The sequence below is a fragment of the Lolium rigidum genome, chromosome 2 (assembly GCF_022539505.1).
Source record: "Lolium rigidum isolate FL_2022 chromosome 2, APGP_CSIRO_Lrig_0.1, whole genome shotgun sequence".
In the NCBI taxonomy this organism is placed as follows: Eukaryota; Viridiplantae; Streptophyta; class Magnoliopsida; order Poales; family Poaceae; genus Lolium; species Lolium rigidum.
This window is the reverse complement of record NC_061509.1, coordinates 272196951-272223711: the sequence shown is the minus strand read 5'-3', so window position 1 is coordinate 272223711 and position 26761 is coordinate 272196951. Positions and strand designations below refer to the sequence as shown.

The 26761-nt window shown below is 50.4% G+C and overlaps 1 pseudogene; it reads right to left on the bottom strand.

Annotated features, from left to right (window-relative positions):
• Positions 1-21146: 21146 nt before the first annotated feature.
• LOC124690938 lies at positions 21147-23678 on the bottom strand (annotated as a pseudogene).
• Positions 23679-26761: the final 3083 nt, after the last annotated feature.

The following is a 26761-nucleotide window of genomic DNA, read 5'->3' as shown; positions in this document are numbered from 1 at the left end:
AAGTTGGGTCCTAAGAGGTTAGTCACAATAGGCTTGGCAACCCAAATGGTTCTTTTCTTGAAACCACTTTGAGTTCCAACAAATTTGGCAAACACATTGCCATCCTTATCCTTCCCTAGAGAATAATCATTATCAACAATTATAGGGTTAGATAAGGTACCACCTAAGCAAGAAGAAGCAAAGTGCCCCTTCTCACGACATAAGTAGCAAGTGTTCCCCTTTCTCTTCTTTATTGATTTCTTCTCTTGGGGAACATTATCTTGATTCTTCTTGGGAAGTGGCCTATCTTCAACTTGAGGTCGAGCATGAGCTTGACCTTGACCTTGTGGCTGTTTCCCTTGTTGTTTCTCACTCAAGTGCTTCTTCTTCTTCAATGGGAATGATCTAACATGATGCCCTTCAACCTTGCACTTGAAGCAAACCAACTTGGCCGGATCATTGACTTTATCTTGGCCCTTCTTCTTGTTGCTCTTGCTCTTGGACTTGTTCTTGTTATTGGAGTTGAATCCAAGTCCACTCTTGTCATTGGGGGATTGTTGCACACTTAGCATCTTGTCAAGTGCGGATTTCCCTTCATGACGCTTTTCTAAGTCTTTCTTCAAAGAAAGGACTTGGGCCTCGAGCTCTTTTATTTCCTCTACATGGTTAGTAGAAATACAAGTACTAGAGGAAGTAGAAGCTTCATTGTAAGAGCAACAAGGCAAAGTGAGTAATCCAACACAAGGTGTATCACTAGTTTGACTAGATGGATTACAAGGACTAGCACACGGCAATATAGCATTTGTAGTAGAGATTGTGCTAATGTCCACATGAGGCTCAAGAGATATTACCTTAGTGATACTAGCCTCATGAGCTAACTTTAGCCCATCATAGGAAATTAGAAGATCATCATGAGAGCTTGAGAGTTTTTTATGACTTTCTTCCAATTCCCTATAATTGCTAGTTAGCAACACAAGTTGAGCCCTCAACTCAACATTCTCCTTTAAGATAGATGCTTCACAAGAAGTAGAGTTAGTAGCACAAGCATCATCAATAGATTTTTCATTTTCAAGCTCATAGGATTCAATTTTTTGTGTAAGCATAAAATTAGTATGCTTCTCATCTTTTAGCTCATGCTTGAGGAGAGTGAATCTCATTTCCCCATTTTCAACATGGGACTCCAACTCCACTATGGTTTTCCTATATTTATACAAGGTATCCATAGAGTGTTCGAGATTAGCACGAGCTTCTTTATTACCACGAAGAGAAGCATAAACCATTGCCATATCATGCACCAAGATATTATATTCTTCATCATTATCATCATCATCATTCTCATCATTAGAGGACGTGTTAGGAGTCAAAGTAGGAGATACCTTTGATCCTTTTGCCATAAGGCACATGTGCAAACCGGAGGATGAAGATGAAGATATTCTTGAATCCTCATTTGAAGTCGTGTCTTGATCCATAGAGTGTTCGGTTTCCTCTACATTGTTAGTCAACAACCAACTAGAGGAAATAGAAGCATTTTGATTATGGGAACAAGACAAGGTAAGCATATCATCATGAGATCTATGTGAGCAATTTACACATGATATGCAAGGACTATCAACACAAGCATGTAGATTACTTTCAATGCTCGATGTGTTTAAGTCCAAAGAGGAAACATTGCAATGACATAGAGATGAAGAGTCATCACTATTGAGCACAATATCAAAATTGCAATTTTCCTCACCACTCACCATATCATTACCTTGTGTTTTGCAACACGTTGGTGAAGTGGAAGTAGATGATATATCATCACGACCGGAGGTGGAAGCAACTTGGAGCTCTTCATGATGTGAAGGGGAAGAGAGCTCCTCGGAGTCACCACCGACCAATTTAGAAGTGGATCCACCAAACATTTCCTTAAGCTTGATCCACATCTCATGAGACGATTTTCGCTTTATATATATCAAGAACCTACGAAAATCGGGTCTCAAGGAGAATAAAAGCTCATTAGATACTTGAGTTTCAAGATGTAAGTTTTTCTCATCCTCTAAAGATAGATTTTGAGAATCCATCGGAGGAGAAAAACCGACATCTAGAAATTGCTCTATATGTGGACACAAGGTCCGAAGATTACAAAGCAAGCAATTTCGCCACAAAAGATAATTTGTGCCATTAAAGACAATTGTGTCATTGTGCACTATACTAGCCGACATCTTTACTCTCAAGGCGGTGAAGCCTTAAACAAGGAGAGACCTTGCTCGATACCAATTGAAAGATCGAGATGTCGCCTAGAGGGGGTGAATAGGCAATTACAAACTCTTGCGGATTTGTCTTGTAAGAATGCGGAATTAAACTATCGTTTAGTTTACAAGCACAAACCCTAAATATGCTAAGCTCAACTAAGTGTAACAATAGAAACTAGAGCTAAATAAGATAGGCACAAGATATATGTAGCACAAGTGATAGCAAGATATATGTACTTCAAGCACGATGGCTATCACAAGGAAAGAGAGCTCGGGTATAGAAATAACCGAGGCACACGGAGACGAGGATGTATTCCCGTGTTCCCTTGCTTTGCAACAAGGTACGTCACGTTTGGAGGAGTGGAGGTCCCACGAAGGATTCCCCGCGCCACGAAGGCTCACCCTATTCTCCAAACCACACCCACGAAGGATAATGGCCCTTTCCTTATGGTTAGCTTTTCCTCCGCTCCGGAGATGGCAAGCTCCACAACCACTTCACAAGCTCCATGAAGGAGAAGCCCGGGCCCCTTCACAATCTTCCACGAAGAGATCACCGGGACACCAACCAAGCCAACTAGGAGGTCACCCTCCAAGAGTAACAAGCTCACGGTCTCTCACTCGAACAAATCGTGGTGGAGAGCTCAACACTATGCAATGATGCAAAGCAAGAACACCGGAGGTGTTCAAATCCTTCACACTCAAATCCCACCAAAGCAACGAATGCTAGGATGAGATTGGAGAGGAAGAACAAGGGGAAAGTCAACCAAAGACTCCAAGATCTAGATCCCAAGAGATTCCCTCACTTAGAGAAGAAACGGTTTGGTGGAAGTGTAGATCTAGATCTCCTCTCTCAAATCCTCAAATATGAGCAAGAATGGTTGGAGGAATCAAGGGAGAGAGCAACTTCTTCAAATGCAACAATGGAGGTGAGAGAAAGGGGAAGAAGTTGTTTGCTCAAGGTGGAAGAAAGCTATTTATAGCAAGGGAGGGAGAAATAACCGTTGGGGAGAAAACAGCTCTTAAAATCGCAGGAAAAATAGCCCAGCCGGTGGCCCAGGCCGGTTGACCGGATGCTGGGCCGAGGAGGCCGGTCAGCAGTCCGGCCCAACTAGGCCACCGACCGGGCGGAGCGGAGACAGCGCACAGGCGGTAGAAGGGCTGCGGCTGCGCGGGGGAGAGGCTCAGGCCGCGTGGGCCTTGGGCGGCCAAGGCGGCCCAGTCCGGATCCGGCCGGACCGGAGGGGCAGCAGGGCGGCCCGGTCGTGGACCTGGCCCAAGGCCGGTCACACGCCGCGCGGCGCGCGCCAGGCCGCGTGACGGGCCAGAGGCGGAGAGGCGGCCCGGTGCGGCTTCCGGTTGGACCGGGGTGACAGCTGGGCTGGCCGGCGCGTGGGCCGGTGGCCGCCCGGTCCGGTTGGCGCCCGGTGCGGACCGGGTGGGCCGGCGTGCGGCCCGGCCGGCCGGGCGGCAACCGGCAGCCGTCCCCTTTTTTTCTTTTCTTTTTCTTTTTCTTCTTTTATCTTTTCTTTAATAACTATTGCTCCCGAACTCCGATTGACATGAAACAAATTTCGTTGGAAAGATAATAACAAATGCCATCCAATAGAAAGTGCAAACTCAAGAAACTGTAGGAGGGGATTTTATCATGAATATAAAAGGGTAGAACCTTATATCATGAATAACCGGTAAAATCACCCAACCTCGAAAACGCAATAGAAGATGCATGCGAACTCCGTTTTCGATGAACTTGGGCTTGTTGTAAAGCTAGCAACAAGCTCAAGAATCTCACATAGAGAAACACCAAGAGACAATAAGGATATGCAAAGTATGCAAAGGATTGAGCTCCCTAAGACGATGTGATCAAGTTACTCAACCGAAAGCCCCTCTTAATAGTGCGGCTATCTATCCTATAATCTGGTCTCCCAACATCCACCTTGAGACCGGTAAAAGGAAAATCTAGCAAGGCCATACCTTTGCCTTGCGCATCCCGCTTGATCTTGATGATAACTCTTCAAGCCTCACTCAAGCCGGAATACCTCACTTGACCAATGTTGCTTCGTGAAGACTCACAAATGCTCCCCCATACACTATGATGGGAAAGCTCCATTGATGCACATCGTCACTAGTCCATTATCACAAAATGGATGGCAAGCTTCAAGAATGTGATTCACTTGAGATGCTCATCTTGAACTTGCCCAACTCAACCTTGTATCTTCTCATACTCACATAAGATAGAGCATGGCTAATATTGAGTTCCACATAAGAACTCCATCTTACGTTTCTTCTTCTTGATCATATCTCATATATATATTCATGCCGATGATCTTGATGCCAATACACAAGGTATACCTTTATCTTCATGGCATCCATACTTGAATCCAACACATGGAGAGCAAGTAGTACCTATGGAGTATTCCTTCATATAAACTCAATGAAAACATTAGTCCATAGGGGTTGTCATTAATTACCAAAACCACACATAGGGGCAATGTACCCTTACACAAATAACAAAAAGTCAAATTGAAATGGTCGGCATCCTCTGATTTGTTCATGTCTACCTAGCAGGACTGAGAAACTAAGATTGGGTTTAATTCTAACTTGTTGTGGTATTCTACTCTCCCCTCCATAAAGAGGTGGGCACAGTCAAACTTTCGTTGGCCGTAGTCCGATGTGCTAGCAGTCGCCTCTAATGTGAGGTCATCGACAAGATCGTGCTTCAGTGATGCAATCATGCATGAGCTTCAGGAGTTCTGTGTGGATCCCTCTCCTCCTCTATTGAATGTCCATCTGCAAGTGGACTCACTTGGGATCTCGGTGGCGGCTTCCACCCCACCTTCCGTGTAGGTAAGACAACCACTCTACTTTGTTGACTGTGGCGACAAGGTTAATGAGGTAGGTGCTTTAGCACCCAATTCCGAGGCCTTGCTACTAACTTTTCTATTTGGAGGCGGTCATCCCTGGATCAGTCAAGGAGATTGTTTGCCTCCTGGAGGAGAAGACTTCAAGGGGAAATATCAAGAAGGTGAAGGGGTTTCTCAGAGGAAAAGGAAGATGGCGCCACAAGGAAGGAGTTCAGAACTAATTGATGGATGGTTTTCATCTTTTCGAGTTATCATTCCTGAGCTCCTATCCTAGTTCACGTGAGTGTTTCCTTCCTGGTGTGTTGATCAATGTGCCGACAGTATGTTGTTGTAGAAAGTTGGGAGAGTTGGTTCATTTTCATATGCGGTTGGGGAGTTGCATCCTTAAGAAATAGTCCGCCCATGGTTTTGTCGTAATGGTTTTTGTCCGGTTCTCTGTTAATTAACCGATACTTGCTTTAGTGCACCTCCCCTCCCGAACTTAAAAGGCTAAGATAATATTTTATTATTAACTACTAGTTGCTAAACTAGATTAAATTATATGGCCAATGAAACCCTTACGCCAGTATCTCGTACATATGCTTACAAAAACCATCTGCCTGAGAATAACTTCTCAGTGTCCGCTAGAGAAAGCGATAGATGTGAAGCTCGTTGGACACGCTAGAGTAGAGCTGGTGAGAGGGCGGCGAGGACATCGTGGAAGGATTTCACGCTGTTTGTTGAACCCCTGTTGCGTGGTGGTGAAGGAGATTTCGGGCAAGAGCATCGAGTGCATCTGCGTCGTGATGTTGTCCAACACTGCGCGACAGCTAGGGGTTAAACTAGATATGGCCGTCACCATCTTGAATCTCCAGGAAAATAAGATTGGAGGAGGAGGGGAAAGGAGACGGCAGTTGTCGACGGCGCAATAAGACATCATTGCCATAGCCACACGCCCACACGTGTGTTTACATAGGCCCATATGCAGACATAATACAACTTAATTATTCACTTATCACAACTTAATTATTCATTAAATACAATCATGCCCTTAATTATGAAGGTGTATCGAGCGAATCTTAGTCATTGATGTGTTTAAGTTCTAAGTGCATCTACAATGGAGGGCGCTATCTACGGACGCCAGGATCAATATCCCGATAGATCGGCTGTTCAGGTTTTGGTTCCTAGCGTCTCTTCGGTATAGATGTGGCATAGACGCAAGAACTGGCGTCGACCGCTTAGCCATTTTCTTGCCTTTATTGAGTGTAGCCTGTAGAGGAATGAGCGAAGCGGCCGGGCAGTTAGGCATCCATGATTAGCGTCTACCGCTGGGAGATAGGACGCTTAGAATATTATCAGATTTCTTTAATTACTTTTTAAGGCTAAGCGTCCATATTAGCGTCTTCCATTGTACTTGCCCTAAGAGAGAGGAGGGAGGGGTGCACTGAAGCGGAAATGTCTTTTTAATTAATAGATTAGAACAAAGCTTTTGTTCCGAAAAAATGCTAGAAGTGATAGGTTTAGTGTCGTGTATGAGAAAGAAAACTGAGCCGGGAGGGACCAAATGAATGATTCAAACTTTATTTAGTAACGATACTAAGTTTTCCAATACTCCTTTTTCCTTAGAAGGTGTATCACGTGGCCAGAAATGGTCACTGAAATTTGGCCTTTTATCGAGAAAAAAAGATCATGTGAGTGGGGTTTCCATAATCCAACGCTATCATCATCGACCCATTTTCCAACTTTCAGCCCTACTTATATATTTTGCCTTTAAGTTTTTTTTTTCGCCAAAGTATTTTATATTGAAACGGACAGCAAAAGCTCTACCGACTTATATGGTGCTAGATACTGGATGGAAAGAGTGTTACAAATATAATAATCTGCCCGAAGATGCCTCCCCCAAAAAAAAGCAGCGAGAGGGAAAATACCAAAGCAAAAGTGATTTGCAATTGCACCTATACAGGAGCTAAGTGAAGAGAATTGCCGCATCTAAGAGTAGATGATAGATGCATAAGTGTATACTGACCCGGACTTTTGGCTCTCATCAACACCCCTCCCTGGTATCTGAACGTTGATATGTTGCTTTGTGATCCGTGGACAAGCTAATCTTAAAACAATATAAAGGCGAATTTAATTCAGAATAAAGCCATGAAGATGTAAAATACGTCTATGCTACTCATTTAATGGACCTGCCGTGTCTTCATTTAATGGACAGATCAGGATCGATTTAATGTGCCATTAGCGCTTTCGATCGCTCCGAAGTTAATTCAAGTTAAACATAAGGCTCGAAGTGAGCCCGGCTTTGAATTAACGAAGCCATCAACCGGCCAGGAGTTACAGCAAGATTACAACACACACGCGCCAAGCGCACAACCCAAACCGCAACACAAGACAACACAGAATAGCAAGCCGAAGCGCCATAAGATTCATGAAGAGGGAGCCTTGTCTTCTGTTGCACCGGAGCGATCGCGACCGAATCCACGCCAACGAACCTCCACCGCACCAACATTGCAACTCAAGGGGGAACTCAGCGCCGGGCCGGCCACCAGGTAGAGCTTGAGGAACCAAAGGGGGAAGGGTCTTGCGGCGACGCCTCCAAGAAGGTGAATGGCGCAAGAATGCGTCATCGTCGTCGGCAGAGAAGGACCCGCAAAGTTTTCACCCGCACCCGGACACCACCACCCACGGAGCTCGAGGCTAGGTCCAGACCAAACACACAACATCATCCCCCGGCGTTGGGATAGGCACACCGGCAAGAGCTGCGACCAGACGCCGACCTAGCAAAGCCCCCCAAGGCGCTAGGAAGGAAATCAGCTACCGCAGCCAACCGTGTAAAAGCAGCCAGGCCGATGTTGTGAGAGGGCTGCGACACCATCGAGAGGTCACACGGTGTTCCAGAAGGCACTACTAGAGAAGCTTACACGAAGCGAGGCCTCCAAGAGGAGCAAATTGAGACGGAGGGATGGAATCCATCATTTCGAACAGGAGGGCCATCATCGGGACACCTTCAACAAGGGAACGACACCCGCAGGTGACGCCGTCGCCGGCACGAGACGAGCCATGCGCAACTTTCGCCGAGGTCCAAACCTGGATAGAAAATCCGGACGCCATCGCGAGGACGTAGAGCGAACAAGGCGGAGAACACTGCCGCGCCTCCAACCTAAGGCGCACAAGGAGCTAGCCCCAACTCAACTCAACCGCAGGAAACACGTGCTGGCTGGGGGATGAACGCAACCGCAACATCAGCACCAGCGCAACTGTGAAGGTCGGAGGGAAAGACCACAGCCACGAAAGCAGCTATAGCCCAGGACGTGCTGCCGCCCACGGCGAGCACACGCTAGCCTAGGGACCCTTCCCTGAAACAGCCAGCCAGCATCGGAAGCGCCCAGCGAAGACCGAGGGCCACCGACACAAACGGGAGAAGAAGCCACTGGATCTATACCTAACAGACCAAGCACGAACACGAAGAACAATGGAGGCACGGGTTGGAGGGTGTCCAAACGCGGACGCAAAACGCACCCGCGGAACACCCATGGACCTCGCAGATCCCGGCCGGGCCAAGCCCAATCTGGCCGCCAAACCCCGAACCCAACACCATTGCCGGCGGCCACACCACCGCCGCGTCCGAGGCCCACATCACCCGCCCCAGCAGGATGGTCAGCTGACCGAGCCCTGGCAGGCCCAGATCTGGGCCCACAAGCCCAGATCCGGCCAAACCCTAGCCGCCAGCAGCAGCCACCGGCGACCGGCGGACGCACGAGGCGTCGCACCACCAGAAGCAGCTGGCGGCCGGAGCATCAGAGCCGCGCCGGCCAGGGGCCACCGCGCCGCGCCGCCGTACGGGCGCGACCCGCCCCAGCGGGCCTGCCCGACGAGCGGGAGGGAGCGTCCAGAGACGCGCGCGTCGATGCGTCGCGACCGCGACCGGACGGCCGGCCAGAACACGGCCCGTGGTGCAGCGGCCGGAGCAGCATCGTCGGACTTCGCCGCCGCCAGGTCGGGGACCGCCCCGTCGGGCCGCCTCACGCACGGGGAAGAGGAGATCCGCCGCCGCCGGCACCGCGCGGGCTTTGCCCGGCGGCTCTCGCCGGCGGCGGCGGCGGGGGGAGGGGAAGGGGAGGGGGCGCGGGCTGGAGGAGGGTGGGGCGCCCCGGTCGCCTCGGGGGGGCGACGGGAGCGGAGCAGGAAAGAAGGGGAGTTAATTCAAGTTTGAAAAGGGGTGGTAGCTTTAGTACTATCTTCAACCTTGAGACAAACATGTCTTCTATTTGTAGGCTTGCAGCTAATTAACATTGCACCGGCCAGCTAAGATGACAGATCAACGTTTCTATATCTATGCTCAGAAATCATATTAAAAGATGAAGATTTGATTTCCAATTTTATCAAGATGTGGTTTACCTATTCACATTTGACGTAAATAGTAAAGTTGATGGTTTATCTAACATCATAGATTAAGAACACGTACTCTACATGTTTTGCAAACAGTACATTAGTGTCTTGGTTTGTTTGGGAGCGGAGATCATATAAATAGCTTTGCCATGGGTGTCAATTTTGTGGACAGCACACATGCTAAGATGAAGAACATAAAACACGGGAAGATGAAGTTGATTAGTCTGACAATGGAGGCAGTCGGGGGAAGGAGAAGGTGTACAGTGCTTGGTGTTCATTGTTGTGATGAATGCGTCCAGGCCAGCTAGTGAGTAGGTACACGAATACATGGTCGTATGTTGGGGACTATGGGGTGCAGTGAAATACAATAATTTAATGCCGTATGTATACTAATAAGGGACGGATCAAGATGCTCGGTGGAGGGTGTGATTTCAAGGAGGGGCGTGAGCAGGTTCTCCATGGCATTTTCGAAGTGTATACACACTAACACACACCGAAATTCCATTAAGTGGGCAGTGCACAGGTAGGTATGATCAGAAATACACATCAATTATTGTTGCTGCAATCTATGGACACTGAAAATATGAAATGGGGGAACAGTGAAAACAAACATGTCTTACTACGGGAACCGGTCAAGGTGCCGATGGCCAGATCATGTGCCGACGGCAAAATATCGGGGTCGTCGGCACAGGACCCGTTATGGCCAGGCCAGCAGGCAAGCCGTCGGCACCGGAAAACCGTCAGCACAGGAAGGTCTAAACCGTCGGCATAGTTTCGGCCGTCGGCATAACCTCTTCGCCGTGCCATCGGCATATATTTCAGCTCTGTGCTGGCGGCTTTGCCATCGGCACAACTATTTTCCATTTTACCACATTAATTTTAAAAAAGTATAACTAAATCATTATAATTCGGAAAAATACAAATAATATATCAAAATTTTCAGAAAAATAAGTTCTATCTTGAAAAAATATCAAACTTAGAATATTGCAAATATCTCAAAGAACCTTCTAAAAAATGAGCTATCATGTCCGATGTTTTATGGCTTTCACGCCGAACAACCAATGTTATGGCTAAAATTGTCGCATAGTTTGTGATAATGTGTCCATATTGTACACACATGTGCGTCTTGGAAAGTCTTACGATGTTGTAGGGGGAAGTTTTACTTTTCATCGCACGAAAAAACCATTTTTCATTTTGGAAGTGTCGAAAACAGGATGTTTTGTGAAGCAACCACCAAATTAAAGTTTCACATTGGTACCAACATATTTTTCAAAAAGACCAGACCACCTAAGGAGGACAATTTCTCAACCGGTGTATCTAGAACCTTTTCGTTCACCTCTCATGAAAAATACAAATTCATGCCGAATCGACAGGAGGCCGACCAGATTTGAACTACATGTACATGATATAATGCTCGAGATTTTTTGTAAAAAATCATTTTTACATTCACAACATGCTATTTCATCAGAGATCCAGTGAAAAAATAAAATCATTTTATTGTCCATTTGAATTCAAGATTAATATACTTATTCTTGTAGTTTATGTAGGTAATTGTTTGGAATTCAAAAAAATAAAGATATGCAACATCAAGGAATAGGGTTTAATAGTATTGATATGGTATTATTATCAATAATGTGTCATTTCTTTCATGGAAGCTAGTCTAAATGGAACCGAGAGGTTAAGCGTGCTAGAGGTGAAGTAGTGTGAGGACGGGTGACTAACTGAGAAATTTCACCACGATTGAAATTTGACCTAATATTATGTGTAGTTAGAGTTAAAATGGTGCATGTGAGAGATTTAAAAAATTGGGATAAAAATTTGAATTTTTTTTTTGAAAAAATTCGAGCTAGAATTACCAAACGGCCGTTATTTCTATACCAACGGCTTTGCCGTCGGCACAGGATGCTGTGCTGACGGTAACTTTCCTTGTGCCGACGGCTGCCGTCGGCATAAGCATGTGTCGAAGGTAAGGCAAGCTGTACCGATGCCCCTTGACTGGTTCCCTTAGTGTCTCTATCACACATATATCTGAACTTTCAAATCTATTTCGATCTTGCTTAAAAGAAATCCATTTTGATCCCATAACTAGCATCCAGTGGGGAGTTTCAGACAAGGATTGAACTGAGCTACCTTAATCCAGTGGGCAAGATCAGCCGGTGCGGTGCAGATGCTGGGTGGAGGCTGACGTCTCCCAACCGAGGTGCCGTTTGCTTGTGCTCCTCACAATTTTGGCTGATCTGATGATACACCGAAAAGGCGCCCGTGTTTTTTTTTTTCGAAACGGAGGCAAAAGCTTTGACTCATTCTATTAATTAAGAAGAAAGTGCCCAATTTTTAGGAGAAAATCGGGCGAAAACCAACAACACACACTTAGCACCCGGCCAACCTGGCTACCCACACGAAGCACAGACGCCATCGAGGAGAAAGACCATCGGTGAGGATGTCATCGAGCGTCATCGTCGTCACTCCTCCACGGGACAGCGATTCCGACTTCACCTTAGACAACCGCCACCGAGACCCTCGCCGCAAAAGGCGCCCGTGTTTTCAGCTGTAAAGAGAAACAGAAAAGCTGCTTTCTTCTTTCTTTTATTGTTGGTACATATATTTATTTTCCGTGAACATTTAGCTGTTCCATGCGTTGCTGACTGTCAGATTTGCGACAGATGTGTTCTCTCACCCGGTTAGTCAGATGGAGGCCGGAAATGTTTGGGCCATTCGCATTGTGCTGACCATGGGTCTTGTCCCCTGTGACTGAAACTGTTGGTGGTTTGCATGCTTTGTCATGCAGCATGCAACCTCTTATTGTTATGATCATATCGTATATTGCCGAAGGTGAAAAAAGGTAAAGCAATATTTAAAAAAAAAGTTAGCTAAGAGCATCTTCAGTCGCGTCCCTCAAAGCGTCTCCCAAACCACGCCGGATTGATCGTTTGGGGGACGTGTTTCGTTCGTGCCGCGTTTGGGGACGTCGGTCCCCAGCCGCATCCCCCAAACGTCGCCCCAAACATTAAAAATACTTTTTTTGATATTTTTATTTCAATTTCCACAAACTAATACATAATTGGGAACATGGTTTACATGAAGACATAATTTGGAACATGGTTTTCCACAAACTAATACATAGTTTAAACCATGGTGGACACAAATATAAAATATTGCAAAAAAACTAAACCTAACTAGGCCGTGCATCGAAGGTTTCGTGTGTTCGCTGCCAAGAAAGAACACTCGAGGGCACACCCAGTCACCCAAACTGGAAAATCCAGCTGGTGACGGTGCCCTTGTTGGTTCTACCGAGGAAGAACAAATAGAGACCTCGGTGCACGTATTCGCTGCGAAGAAACAACACTCTTCATCAGTCGTCCTCCTCGTCGGTGATATCGCCGTGGTAGTCCCGGCGGCAGCGCGTCTCGTCGAAGACCTTGACGCTCATGTCCCTGTCGCCAAAGTAGGAGAACAGGAGGACGAAGCCGGCTCCGAGGCTGTTGTGGCGCGCGAACTTCTCCCAGCCGATGTGGAGGTACATCTTGCCGCGCGCGTCGTAGATCACGTCGACGATCCACCGGTATTAGCCGCACGAAGCCTCCCGCAGATGCATCGTGCCCGGGCGATCGTCGCCGGCGACGTAGGAGGCGAAGGAGTCCGGCAGCCTCTGGATGCCGCGTGGGTCGCCCTTGAGGACGAGGACGAACTCGAATAGCACACACGCCTCCACGTCCATCTCCGACGATGAAGACGACGGCATGGCAGGCGATGGCGAGCGTGCACCTCTGCCGTGGCCGCGGCCACGACCACGACCACGAGCTCGGCCTCCGTCTCTCCCAGTCATGGCGTCGACTCTTGTTGAGATGGTGGCGGCTAGGGTTGGGGAGAGAGGCGCTAGGGTTTGTGTGTGAGAGGGACGATGAGAGGCGTCCCTTTTTATAGGCCGGAGGGAGGCGGGGGAGCGGTGACGCTCATTAACGCCGGCACGCAGAGCTAGGCCCGACGAGACGCGTCGATGCGCCTCTGCGGGGACTGCACCGTCGCTGCGCCTCTGCGGGAACTGCACCGTCGCTGCGAGCCAATAACTTCCGTCGCGAGGTAGGCGACGGTTAGGTTAAAATTTATTGTGCCGCTGATGGGTCGAGCCCGCGTCGCTTCGCCTTGCTTTTCGGTGCGTCCGACGTCCCTGGTGTGTCCCCTGTGGGACGGGGACAGGCTCGGGGCGCCGGACACCGTATCGGGGGCGCCGGACAAAAAACGGGTTTGGAGGACGCGGCTGGAAGCGTTTTTTTGTCCGGCGCGCCCCAAATAACTTTGGAGGACGCTATGAAAGGACGTGACTGGAGATGCTCTAATGCACTGAATGGTTGACTTTTTTTACTGATCCAGATGAATCAAGAGAAAGTTGAGCTTATCGTGCACTTACCTCGTTACGAATGAATCAAGAGAAAATTGAGCTTATCGTGCACTTGACCCGTATAATTGAGTTGTTTGAGAGGATGCTCTCTCTTAATTAGCTATCTGATATGTGGTTTTCTTTAGAAAAACCTTGAGTTCCCAATCATGTTTTTCCTTCACTGTTTTTTTTAGTCATGGTTCACGACGTTTCAATCACACGAAAGCTAATTTGCACGCAATTTGAGGTTACTATGTACTATATATAATCGCTACCTATAAGATACGAAAGGCACTCACGAGAATATACCTATCTGATACTCCCTCTCTCACAGTTTATTAGACGTGCGTTTACACTTAGGTCGTAAATTTAATCAAGTTAGCATTAGTTATACGTTATAAAAATTATATTATTAGAAAATTTAGATATTTTATTTTTTAATGATATAATTTTTTGCATTGTATAATTTAAATTATATAAGTTAAATTAGCGATCTAGTGATACGGGTAAGAGTAGTAAACTGACACGGAAACATTCCCATCGAGGCCATGGCAATGATCAGCCGTGCAGCAGTGCACTTCCACTGCTCCATGCCAACGTTGCATTGCATCTGCATCCACTCCACACAGCTATCCTCACAAACACAAACGAATATCTGAATCTGGTTGCAGTGTTGCACACTTGCACAAGCTGAATCACGATGTCCATGGATCCACCCAGGCACGGTGTGACGCCTGGTGCACAGTCGGCCCTCCTCCTCCACTGCCGACTTAAGGACGATCCGGAAGGAATTTCAGCACAAGTGGGGAGCAAGCTGAAATGCAGTGAGCTCATGCCCACTACCACCAGATGATCCTGTGATGTGTTGCACTCACTCGGTACTACGTTGGTGTCACACAGAAGGCAGAACAGTCCGTCTTTTCTTTCGGGGCACTGTTAGGGCATCTCCAACGGGGCGACCCAAACCGCGCCCGCGCGTCCGGATGGGTGGAACCGGACAAAAACGCGGTCCAGCGCGCGGACCTATCCCTAAAACGGATGGCCGCGGCGTCCGGGACGACCCAAACCCGGCCCAAATCTGGGACGAGTTTGCGTGGCCGCGGACGCCGGATGCTGGTCGCTCGCGTCCTCCCCTTGTCCGCCCCTAGCCCGCCTGTCTGTCTCCCAAAACACACCCAGTACACTCCACTCCCAAAACCTAGAGATGGCCGACGAAGCGACTGCCGCCGCCACCGCCACCATCGGAGACGAGGCACAGGTCGCGGCCGTTGCCGGTCCTCCCTTGGCGGAGGCTCCTCAACTGGACGGGCCGGTGGTCGTGGAGCCCGGGCCGGCGACGAAGAAGGCGAAGGCCGACCTCACCACGGAGCAGAGGAAGATCGAGAGCAAGAAGAGGGCCGACCGCCGCAGGGCGCTCGACCAACGGAAGAGGGATATCGCTGCCGTGGAGGAGCGGAGGAGCGGCAGCGGGCGGTGGAGCAGCTACTCCAACTCAAGACGGAGGCCAAGGCGGACGTCATGCAAGAGCATGCCATGCTCTTTTATGGCCACGCAGCGCTCGCTCAGCACTTGATCCTCCCTGGCGCCGGCACGGCCTCGGGGGGAGCTCGGCCTCGTCCGTGACCCGGCCCCTTCCTCCAAGGTCAACATCCCTGCCGACAGCCCCTTTTGGGTACACGCCCGACGCGCACGAATTGGGGACGCAGTCGGCGCGGTACGCGTACCCGTCACGGGATGGGTCACCGGAGGTGGGCGAGTCGTTCACGGGGCCGTCTCCTTCGTCCATTGACCTGAACCGTGCGCCGGCGAACTCCAAAGGCCCCAAGCACATGGGAGCAGCAGCGATGGCCGGCACACGGAACCTGCTCGACGATTTGTCCACCGTGTAGGCCCCTCCGATGTACACCCAGCCAATGCCGACCACCATGCCCTCTGCTTCGACCGAGCAGGCTTCCGAGCCACCTCCCGTTGACACACAACAGGACAGCACTGCCTGTCCCGGCAGCATTAACATCGAGGAGGAGCCGTTGTTCGCTCAGGAGTTGACGCAAGCCGCAGCTGCACAAGCTCGAGGTCGCCGCGTAAGCAAAAGAACCAGCAACTACACGGAGAAGGAGGACAAGGTGCTCGTCGATGGATGGTTGACCATCGGGCAAGATGCATTGACGGGTGCCGAGCGTAAGGGGACCGCATTCGGCGCCGGATCTATGAATACTTTCATGAGCATCGCAAATACGGACTGGAGCCATTTGAGAGCGACCGCAGCGACATATCGCTCCAAAAGAGGTGGGGAACAATTCAAACGGAATGCAACAAATTCCAGGCGGCGTATGATTACGTGAAGCGGCTACCCGTTAGCGTCATTGGCATCAAGGACTTGGTATGATTCTTAACCTCAACATATTCATCCAACGTTTGCACATATGTTTATCGTTCTTGTCTCGCTTTGCTCTAGGTGTGGCAAGCTTTGGATTGGTACAAATCGGTAAATGGAGAAAAGACCTTTGCCTTCCCTCATTGTTGGAAGATACTCCAAGGCACCCCCAAGTTCCAGGAGGGGTACGAGGGGTACATGGCGACCTTGACTGGCAACAAGACCGCCAAAGATCCGACGGTCATTGACCTTGATGGTGGCCAGCCTTGCGGTAGCTCCGCTTCTCGTGCAAGTCGTCCTCGCGGCCACAAGGCAACCAAAGCTGACTTGAAGAGTGATGCCTCGTCCATGTTATTGTTTGGCACTTTGAAGGAGCTGCATGCCGATAGAGAGGTGTCCACGGACAAGAGGGATGAGAGAAGGCGCCGGGAGAAAGATGAGGACAGGAAGAACTACTTCGATGTCCAAAAGAAGAAGCTTGAGATAGAAGAGGTCAAGGCCAAGACCAAAGCTAGAGAAATTGAGCTCAAAGAGAGAGAAATTGAGCTCACAAGCATCGGCAAGGGCCCAAGAGGTGGAGTTGAAGGCGAAGGAAGTTGAGCTCAAACGCCAAGCCGAGGACAACCTGATCATGAACGCCGACTTGACCAACATGAGCGAGGCGAAGAGAGCTTGGTTCGAGAAGAGGCAGAAGGAGATCCTAGAGCGTCCAAATTGAGTTGATAATCTCAATTTGTAATTTTTATATTTGTTCGAACTATGGCACATTTTATTTCTTTATCATGCAACATTTTATTTGATATTATTTTATGCTATTTGATATTATTCTATAATTGTTAGATATTATTTCTATATTTGTTACATACTATTTATAAGTATGTGTGGCCAGATGGCCTATTTCCCAAAGAAATACGCCAAATGGCCAAATGGGTGGCCGCTGCGTTGGGCGCAGCGTGCGACCCAAACGGACACGCGGACGCGGGGCGCTGTCCGCGTGTCCGGCCGGCCACGCAAACGGCCCAAAACGGACGGCCCAGCGCGTCCGTTTGGGTCTTAGGGCATCTCCAACCGCGCGACCCAAATCGCGCCCGCGCGTCCGTTTGGGTCGAGCCGGACAAAAACGCGGCCCAACGCGGGGACGCACCGCAAAAGCGGACGGCCGCGGAGTCCGGAACGACGCAAACCCGGCCCAAATCTGGGCCGGGTTTGCGTGGCCGCGGATGGCACGCGGCGTCCTTGCGTGTCCGCCTCGTCTGCGTGGCTGGCCCACCTGTCGGTGCCCCAGTCCTATTAAATGTGGACTGGGGAAGGGGACTGTCCCTATCCAGTCTCCACTCTCTCCACTCCGGCCGCACGCCCGAGCTCGAAGCTTCCGCGCCGCCATGGCCCCGAAGCGCGAGTTCCAGCCGTCCGCCAACGACCACGAGGCCGGCAGCAGCCGGCCAGTCCCGCCGCCGGCGTTCGCAATGGGGCCGCCGGCGACGCCCAGACACGACCGGATCTACGTCACCGTAGCGGTGGCGCAGATGTTCTGGGACGCCGGCGTCCCAATGCCGTGGGGGGACGTGCACCTCCCCCACGGCTGGCACCTGAGCCCAGATCGGGTTCCGGTGCCGCCCATCCCGGCGTCCGGCCGCGCCCGCGTCGCGGAGATCCGGAGGCGCCGCGCGCAGCTGCCGGCGGACCTCCAGCAGGACCCCGCTTACGGCGACGCAAGTCCCAACTGGGACTTGTGGTTCGAGGTGGAGCACGATGCGCGCCGGCACACGTGCTTCACCTCCGCGACGGCGCGGCCTCTCGCGCAGCCACGCACACCTGCAAGGCGGGCTGGCCGCCGCCCCGGCGGCCTCTACATCGGCGAGCAGCCCCAGGCCCAGGCGGAGGAGGACGACCCGGAGCTGCAGGCGGCGCTCGCGGCGTCCCGCGAGCAGAGCGATCTCGACGAGCTGGCCAAATGGCCGCACCTCGCCGAGACGCTGCGTGCCTCCGCGCTGGAGGAGGCGGCCAGGAAGGCCCAGGAGGACGCCCAGGCGGAGGCGTGGGCCTTCCTCGAGCTGGCGCACCGTCAGGAGGAGGCAACGTGTCAGGCGGCGCTCCGGGAGGAGGAGGTGCGCCGGGCCGCGCGCCTGGCGGAGGAGGAGCGCCTGGCCACGCTCCGGCTACAGGTGGAGCTGCAGGCCGCAGCGGAGGAGCAGCTCCGCGGTGAGTCCGCGCGGAGGGCACGGCTGCGCAGGCCGGCGAGCCCGCCGAACCCGGACTCCGCCTGGGAAAGGGCGCAGTGGTCGCCCTGGCCGGAGTCCCCGGTGCCCTCCGGCGTTTCGAGCCGGAACAGCGCGTCGCCGCCGGGGGGCGTCGTCGTCATCGACGCCGACGACGACGAGTACTACTGGGGGTAGTACTGCCGGCGGCCACCGCGTGCTCGCAAACCCTGGCTAGGGTTTGCTTTTTTTTTAGTTTAAAGCTCATATAGGGCTTTCTTTTGTGTAAAATTTGCCCAAAATAGGGCTAAGTTTAATGACCAACTAGTTTAAATTTATGTTTTGTTGTTTTCCTTTTTTATTTTCATTTTTGTTTTATTTTATTACAAATGCGCTGCGTCCGCGCGTTGAGCGCGGACGCGTGACCCAAACGGACACGCGGACGCGGGCCGCTGTCCGGGTGTCCGCTTGGCCACCCAAACGGCCCAAAACGGACGGCCCAGCGCGTCCGTTTGTGTCAGCCGGTTGGAGATGCCCTTACGGCGTCCATTTCAGGGTCGATCTATCTCCTGAACCAGTGGCCGAATGGATGGTTGAGCAGGAGCTAGTGAAAATTGACCTTTCGGATGACATGGAAAAGGCTGGATAACGTTGCTTATACGGCACATAAATCTTAGTGCATACATACATGACAGACCACTCCTTTCTATATGTAGAAATAGCATATTTGACATTCACCTGTGACACAGGTTTGGTTTCCATTGAATCTTTGCATAAATGCCCAAACTGATATTTAAGTAAATCTTAGTGATCTTACATACCATTATTTTCTCAAGCTTGATCATTAAAGCTCAAGGAGTAATATATTTTTTGAGAACCCCCGCGTCGCCCCCCGCACCGGGCGACTCGGGCGGAACCCTAGCGCCGCCGCCACTACCTCCCCCTCCTCCGATCTCCCTCCTCCATGCCGCCGCCGGCGCGCGCGTGCGGGCAAAGCTCGTGTAGCTCTCGGTGGCGGCAGATCTCCCTCTCGCGTCGCGCGCGCGGAGGTGGCGCTGGATCTACGGCGATGACATCGGCCGGCGGCGGGCTGGTCGGTGGCCAGCGTGGTGGGATCCAGGGTGGGATCCGGGGCGGCGGCCTCGGGCGGCTGTTTTTGCGGCGCGTCGCGCTGGCTGCCTTGGCAAGGGCTGCGGTGGCCGGGTGAGGCTTCGGCGATGCGGCCGGCGGCGGGGGTGACTCCGAAGGCTGCGGATCCGGCTTCTTCGTTGACGTGGTCGTGCCTGGTGGTGGTCGGTGAGTCCTCTGCGCCCCCTCCTTCCGGCGGCTCACGCTTGTTTTGAGGGTGGCGGCGGATGACTCGGCGACGGGTCTGTGGTCGGTGGCGGCCTCCTCTTCCGCCGATGAGGTCGACCGGCGGGCGGCGGCGAGGGGGCATGTTGCTCTGCCTTATAATGGTGGCAGTCCTAGGGTTTCTCTCGCGCCAAGTGAAGATCGTTCGGATGCTTCTTCCCACCGAGCTTGCTGGATTGTCGTGTTCCGGAAGGTCCTGCCGGCGAAATTCATTGTGCGATCAATGCCTGAAGATTGCAGGATTGGGTGTTTTCGGTCGAGCGCATCCATGTTTTTTATCTGACCGTTTGGTTCCAGAGGGAGCGCTTCGAAGCTCTGCTGGCTATTAATATCATGGAGCTTGTTTTCTTTCCATGGTGCTGGCGGAGAAGGTCATGAAAGTCAAGATTGGTGGAAGAGCAATGGTGGTCGGATCTTGGTGGTGAGATGGAAATGGCTTGGTGTTCCGGGCTTCACAGCATCGGTATGAAAGTGGGGGCGACAACACATGTGAAGTTCAGAGTCCTACCTTTCAGGGTGAAACCCAAGATCTGCCCTTAACTGGTTGTGCCTGGCAATGACCTTGTTGGAGGCATTGTTTTGAGAGCGGGGACTATCTTCAGGGTGAAAACCTAAGATCTTTGATCGGGCGACTACGGTGTTAGAGCACTCTTCCCTTCTTGAAGGCGTCGTTTTTGGGGAGTCTGTATTTCAGGTGTTGTCTTGGCGGTGGATGTATTGCTGTTGTTAGGCCCGAGATACTGTAGCGAGACTTTTGTTTCTTAGTTTTTTTTTTCTTTTTTTGGTTGTGTGCATCCGTAGTGCCATTAGGGTGGTGCGTTGTTGCAGAGACTGGGTGTAATTGGTATCTTTTGATATTAATATATTCCCTTTATCGAAAAAAAGGGATGATCTAATAGTCAAGGTTTCAATATCTGAAGTGGCAACTGTGGATAGAGATTTTTTGTTAGGATCTTCAGAAAATCAAGTGGTTGACAAAGAGGGGAAAAGCTCATGTAATTACAGGATGCAGGAAACGTGTATCTGTCGATCTCTTTTGCATGGGGTTGTTGTTACTGTCATACTACTATGAAACGTTCTGTAATTGGATCTCTCGTGTACCACTCACCCACATTGTGCGCGCCACTGAAAATCGAGTAAGTGCAACCTCTTTCTTTTCCAATAAGTTGGACCTCTAGGATAATATATCTAAGCCTTCAGTGGATCCCAGATCAAAAGACATGTACCTGATTTGATATCACAAGTACTACTGCTCTCCTACTTCGTTAACAAGTTTCACATGTGGTGCCAAAGGGATCTATATTGCTCTACAGACAAGCAGCAAACTATGACACATGACACCTATATTTGCGGGAGCTGCGAGACGATCCACGAGACAAGGCATTGCTGCTTTCGCATCGCTTACCAGAACCTATCTTTGTTCACCGAGAGATAGCCCGACATGACCTTTCCTCCGGTATTCCTCATCCCGTCGATGAGGTAGCACCAGGTTGATCCCAGGGCCCCAATGAAGAAATCTGCTTTGGTGGCCATGATGAAGTTGACGAGCGGGTTGTTCGTGCCAGTCTCGCGGCCAAGGCTAGCTTCGTACGCCGCCATGGTCATGTTGCCATCTTGTCGCGTCACATTCGTGAAGTAGAAGTTCCAGTTGGGGTAGATCTTAGCTCTGTCGATGACTTCCTGCATTTTTCAACAACATTAGAGTTGAGTTTTAGAGCAACTGCAGAAACAAGCATTGTGTTAACACCGAGTGGAGGATGTAAACTTGCCTGCATTTCTGTTGAGAGCCAGATATTCCTGAGACTCGGAAACTGTCTGCGGAGCCGGGCAGCCAGCTCCATGTATTTGTCGAAGCCATCCTCTGTCATTTCACAAGCCTTGTCTCCCATCCTTACATGCATGCTGAGAAGAGGCCTGGGTATATATGGTTCATGCTCCGACCACACAAGACGTTCGATGGCAGATTCAGTTCTGCCGGTAATGTTATCCTGCAATAGTGACATCTTTTGATACCAAATCTAACTAAGGAAGCAGCCAAAATAATCAAATTAGATGAAAGCTTTCGTAGCACAAACTTCGGGTGGATCACTCTGAACAATCTCAAGAACCAACTTTGCTGCCTGCATGCCGAATGCAGAATGCCTAGCCACATTCAGTACTCTGCACGTATACTCAGTCCGGAACCTCATCAGGTATCTTACTGCCTGCAGGGAAGTTTCAGGTAAGGTGAGATTCAAAGAGACACTGGCCAGTTAGAACTTTACGCTGTTGCGTTTAACTTGAGCCGTGTTATAATCTGCATGTATTGCTAGCAGGGAACTGGACTTCATGTAGGCACCTGTGCAATCCACCATCTCCTATCCATTTTACGGTGACTTTTAATCAATCTCCCATGTATATCAGTTGTTGGTTGAATAAGTTTCCAAGGTTCCCCCCACATCCTGGAGAATAGCGATCGTAAAAAGAAAGTGAATTGATAGGAAAAACTCATACAGCTAAGTAGCATGGTGTTGCTATGATACATTTCATGGAGTTGATAATCACATTGTAACGGTACCTAGGTATTTTTCCGACCCATATTTGCTTGGAGGTGTAATTCTCATTCACTTTCACAGTATCATTATCCCGAGAGTCTTTACGTTGCATGAGCTCAAAAGCACGCTTCCGGCAGTCTGAAGATGTTTCAGGAAAAAAGTAGCATGACCAGCTAGATCTTGAGAGGCCTGAAAGAAAACATCAAAATTCAGTTACACTTTGTGTACAAGATGAACAACTTGTAGTAGCACAACATATCTCAGTTTATTGTACCACCACCTTTGCAACCATCGTGGTCGGCTCGATTATAGTAGCTTGTCACCAGAATCCTTTTCTCTTTCATGGCAATGGCAAGGAGCCCTGACATTGCAGCGAGCTGCGCACCGATACCAAATCCAGGGAGCCTCTCCCATTCCGCAACCAGAAACCGAAGGCTGGGGTCGCTGCAGTTTGGAGGATGCTGATGAACCCATAGGTCTCTCTGCACTTGTCTGGTCAATGGATAGTTGTCTTCATCTGATCCTGCAATCTTTCAACAGTTTTTCATTGTAAATTTAAAGATAGATTTGTGTATCTGAAACACTAGTAACAAATAGAAATTCAGGCAAGTTTCACACACCCAAGGTGGATATGGTCTGTCAGACTTGGCACTTGTCCTGAAACGCATTGGCTCCCCATTTTCTGAACGATTCCTGTTGAACAGCTCAAGCCCAAGTGACCCTCTCCATAGTGTCCAGGGAGGAAACGCGCCGTCGTCGCCGTAACCGTCGAACCCCCTGTGTTTGTCCTAATCACGTCTGCACTCCTCGAGATGAGGTGGATGCGGTGTGGCTGAACCGTGCAGCACTGGATCACCACCGGTGGCATTCAGTGAAGAGCTCCAGGCATTGTACAGCTGTATTACACTGGATGCGTCGCTGTTCTCGCTTATTCCGGCTGCCCCTGCCTTTTGTTGCAGTAGAATTGTGCCATATGCTGCAGTAGCTCCATCTGCTCAAAAGCAGTTAAGCAGAGAGGGCATCCAAATAAATATATGCAATTCTGAGAAAAGCAAGTACCAAACACATGCCCATGCCAGGGTTGTAAAAATACAGGCGAGGGTGATAACAGTACAGTGCAGTAAAAATGCTCGTACGTGCAAGGATTACCATGTCGAGGCAATGATGAATTCCTCAGGATTGAGCGGCGCAACGGCGGATACACCGGTTGGATCAACGGGATTTGGATCACCGGAGGGAGAGCGGCGCCGAGGAGGTACACGGTGCAGACACCGCAGAGGAAGCCCAGCACCCATGTCTTGCAAGGAGCAGAGCCCCCGGCCTGCAGAGCCCTCCTGGAGATGAGCCTCTCCAGGTTCTTGCCGCTGCTGCCGCCATGGCCAGTGCTGCTGCTCAACATTCTGAGCTAGGCCTACAAAGAAACCCGCCGATAGTGCCCGGTGGAATCAACAGAAGACAGATTCAGTAACACGCACGAAATTCAAGTGTGCGCATGGGATGACGAACAAATACACGGATAGAAACTTGCAGACCGGAACTGTTCAATCCAAGAATTGGAGAGGCTGGGCTGAGAGAGGAAGAAGAGACAAATACTACCAACTGCAGACCTCTATATCCCTCCTCCTGAATCTCCCTGCTATGAGTTTGTCCGTCTCAACGCGAGCGACACATTCGCAGCTCGCCGCCGGGAGAGCTGAGCGAAGCGACGGAAAGGCAGAAGGATCCTTGACCCGGATAAAGATTCTGAATTCATTTTCTGGGGAAGAAACGAGGCGCTAGCTGCTAGCTGCAGGTCTCGGTACTGGAAATCACTCGACGAGTCATAGAAAATGAGAAGTAAACTCGCGAGGAAGATTCGTGCGTCGTTACGATCCATAGTTTAAGTGCCATTGGAGTAGTGTAGCAGAAGTATAGATGTAAAAAAAACGAATGCCCAGTTTTAGTTCATCTTGGTCAAATGTCTCTGTCCGAGTCATAGTTCTTCATCTGTGCAAGCATCGAATGCCCAGTTGTTTTTCCCTTTTTTTGGAGAGTGAAGAAGGTCACGTACCCGTGGTGGCGTGGCCTTGTGTGAAGAGGCCGTGCTTTACTTGCCTCGAGTTTGCTGTACGGTTACACATACACGCGACTCGTGCCACCGTTAATTTCTTTTTTAGATCAACAGCGAAAAACCTCCCTGCTTCCATTGATTAAATCAACGAAACCAACATTTTGGCCCGAGGTTCAAGCTATTACAAAACTAGAGTTTGGACGCTGCATAAGTATATGAAACAAAATAAAAACTAGACGAAAGTACTGAAAATTAAACTCTAGAGGCTGAGTTTTCTGCAGCGAGCGACGATATTCTAGGAACTGTCTCCAGCGATCAACACCTGGGGGCTTCTGTTATAAAAGCGACAAGGAAATAACAAAGAACGAAACAAGAACACACGCAGGGGACACAAGATTTAACGTGGAAAACCCCTTCCAACACAGAAGGGGAAAAAACCATGGGCGCCAACCAGCAAAACTTCACTATATCGGGAGGTATTTACAAACGCCGTGAGTTATCTTATAATCTGATAAACCCTAGCCAGCGGCTTACAAGATGTATATATAGGCGGTGCCAACGATCCGTACCGTACGGCTTAGGCCGCAGCGTAGCGAAGTCAGAAGTTAGCCTCCCTTTAGTATATGAATTTGGATCACAATACAACAGCTTCAACCTTCAGCAAGCTCAAGGGAAATGCTGTTTGACGCCTCCAGTGTTGAGGTGGGAGTAGACCATGTTCCAATCGGGGCCTTCTTCTTCACAGTCTGGGAGGATGGGCAAAAATCCTAGCGAGGCAACCCTTCATTTAGCCACTCTGAATTCTGAAAGTTGCTGACAACTCCTTCGATGCATGCTCGCAGAAACGATGGACGAGAGGAGCATCGGATCCTTGAAGATGATCTTCCACCTTCTGATCGAAAGTAGAATCATCCGAAAAATCTAGTGAAAATTAAGTCAAGGTTGCCCGTTAAAGATCATCTCGTTACGAAATTTCCTAATGCAACAAAGTGTGGGAGCACATATAGAATTGAGGACTGGATCTTTTTTGCGAATTAGATCGCCATAGCAGAATAGAAAATCACAAGTTACATGCACTACTCTTCCAAGTTACTAACCCTAGCCTAGCCTCCCGCACCCCCGCACCCCATCCCTACCGCCGCCGGCAGCGCCGCCGGGGCAAAGATCTCGGCGCGTGGCGGTGGCGGGGGTCCTCCCTCGTGACGCGTCAGGAACAGCGGCCAAGGAGTCTCTTAGGCGGCGGTGGCCCTTCCGCCTCCCGGGCGGCGGCGGTCGGACGAGGATGGAGGGGCGGCGGCGGTCCTCCCGGGGACGATCCAGGTGCGGGCTGCAGCCTCCCCGCCTCCCATCGGCGGAATGCCGGTGGTGGTGGCTGGTGGAGGCGGACAACGCCTTTCCCTCCGCCTCTTGCCGGTGAGGGGCGATGATCTTGGGCTTCTCCCGCGGTACGAGGACGCCCGGGGCAGCAGCCTTGGGTTTGATGGTTGAGGTGACCCTCTTCTTCGCCGGAGAGGATCGACCTGCGGTTGGTGGTGGTGGATCTTTTGATCTATCACCACGTTCCGGCGGCGAGATGGAGGAGCTTGGTAGCCGACGATGGTGTCGCCGGTGGAGGGTTGGAGTGGCCAGCCCAGGATGGTCGCCGACGTGGGGGTCCGGCCTGAATAAAGGCGGCAGTCCTAGGGTCTCTCTTGCGTGAAGAGGAGGACCTACCGGAGGCCTAGACTCGTGATCTGGCCGGAGTGTTGAGTTCCGGAAGGCTCCGCCGGTGAATGTAACAGTGCTTTTGCCTGGAGTTTGCTGGATCGGAGGTATTCGGTCGTGCGCACCCATGTTTTTATTCCGACCGTTTGGTTCTGGAGGGAGCGGCGCGAAGCTCTTTTTCTGTGTTGACATCAAGTGACTATGGATCCATGATGAAAGTCGGAAGAAGAGAATTTCATGAAGGCCGGAGGGGAGGACTGATACGTCTCAAACGTATCTATAATTTCTTATGTTCCATGCTTGTTTTATGACAATACTCACATGTTTTATATACACTTTATATCATTTATACGCATTTTCCGGCACTAACCTATTAACAAGATGCCGAAGCGCCAGTTCCTGTTTTGTGCTGTTTTTGGTTTCAGAAATCCTACACAGGAAATATTCTCGGAATTGGACGAAACAAAAGCCCAGGGTCTTATTTTTCCACGGAGCTTCCAAAAGACCGAAGAGGATACGAAGTGGGGCCATGGGGCGCCGACACCATAGGGTGGCGCAGCCAGCATGGGGCCCACGCCGGCCTATGGTGTGGGGCCCCCGTGCCTCCTCCGACTCTGCCCTTCCGCCTACTTATACTCTCCGTCGCGAAAACCCTATTACCGAGAGCCACGATACGAGAAAACATACTGAGACGCCGCCGCCGCCAATCCCATCTCGGGGGATTCAGG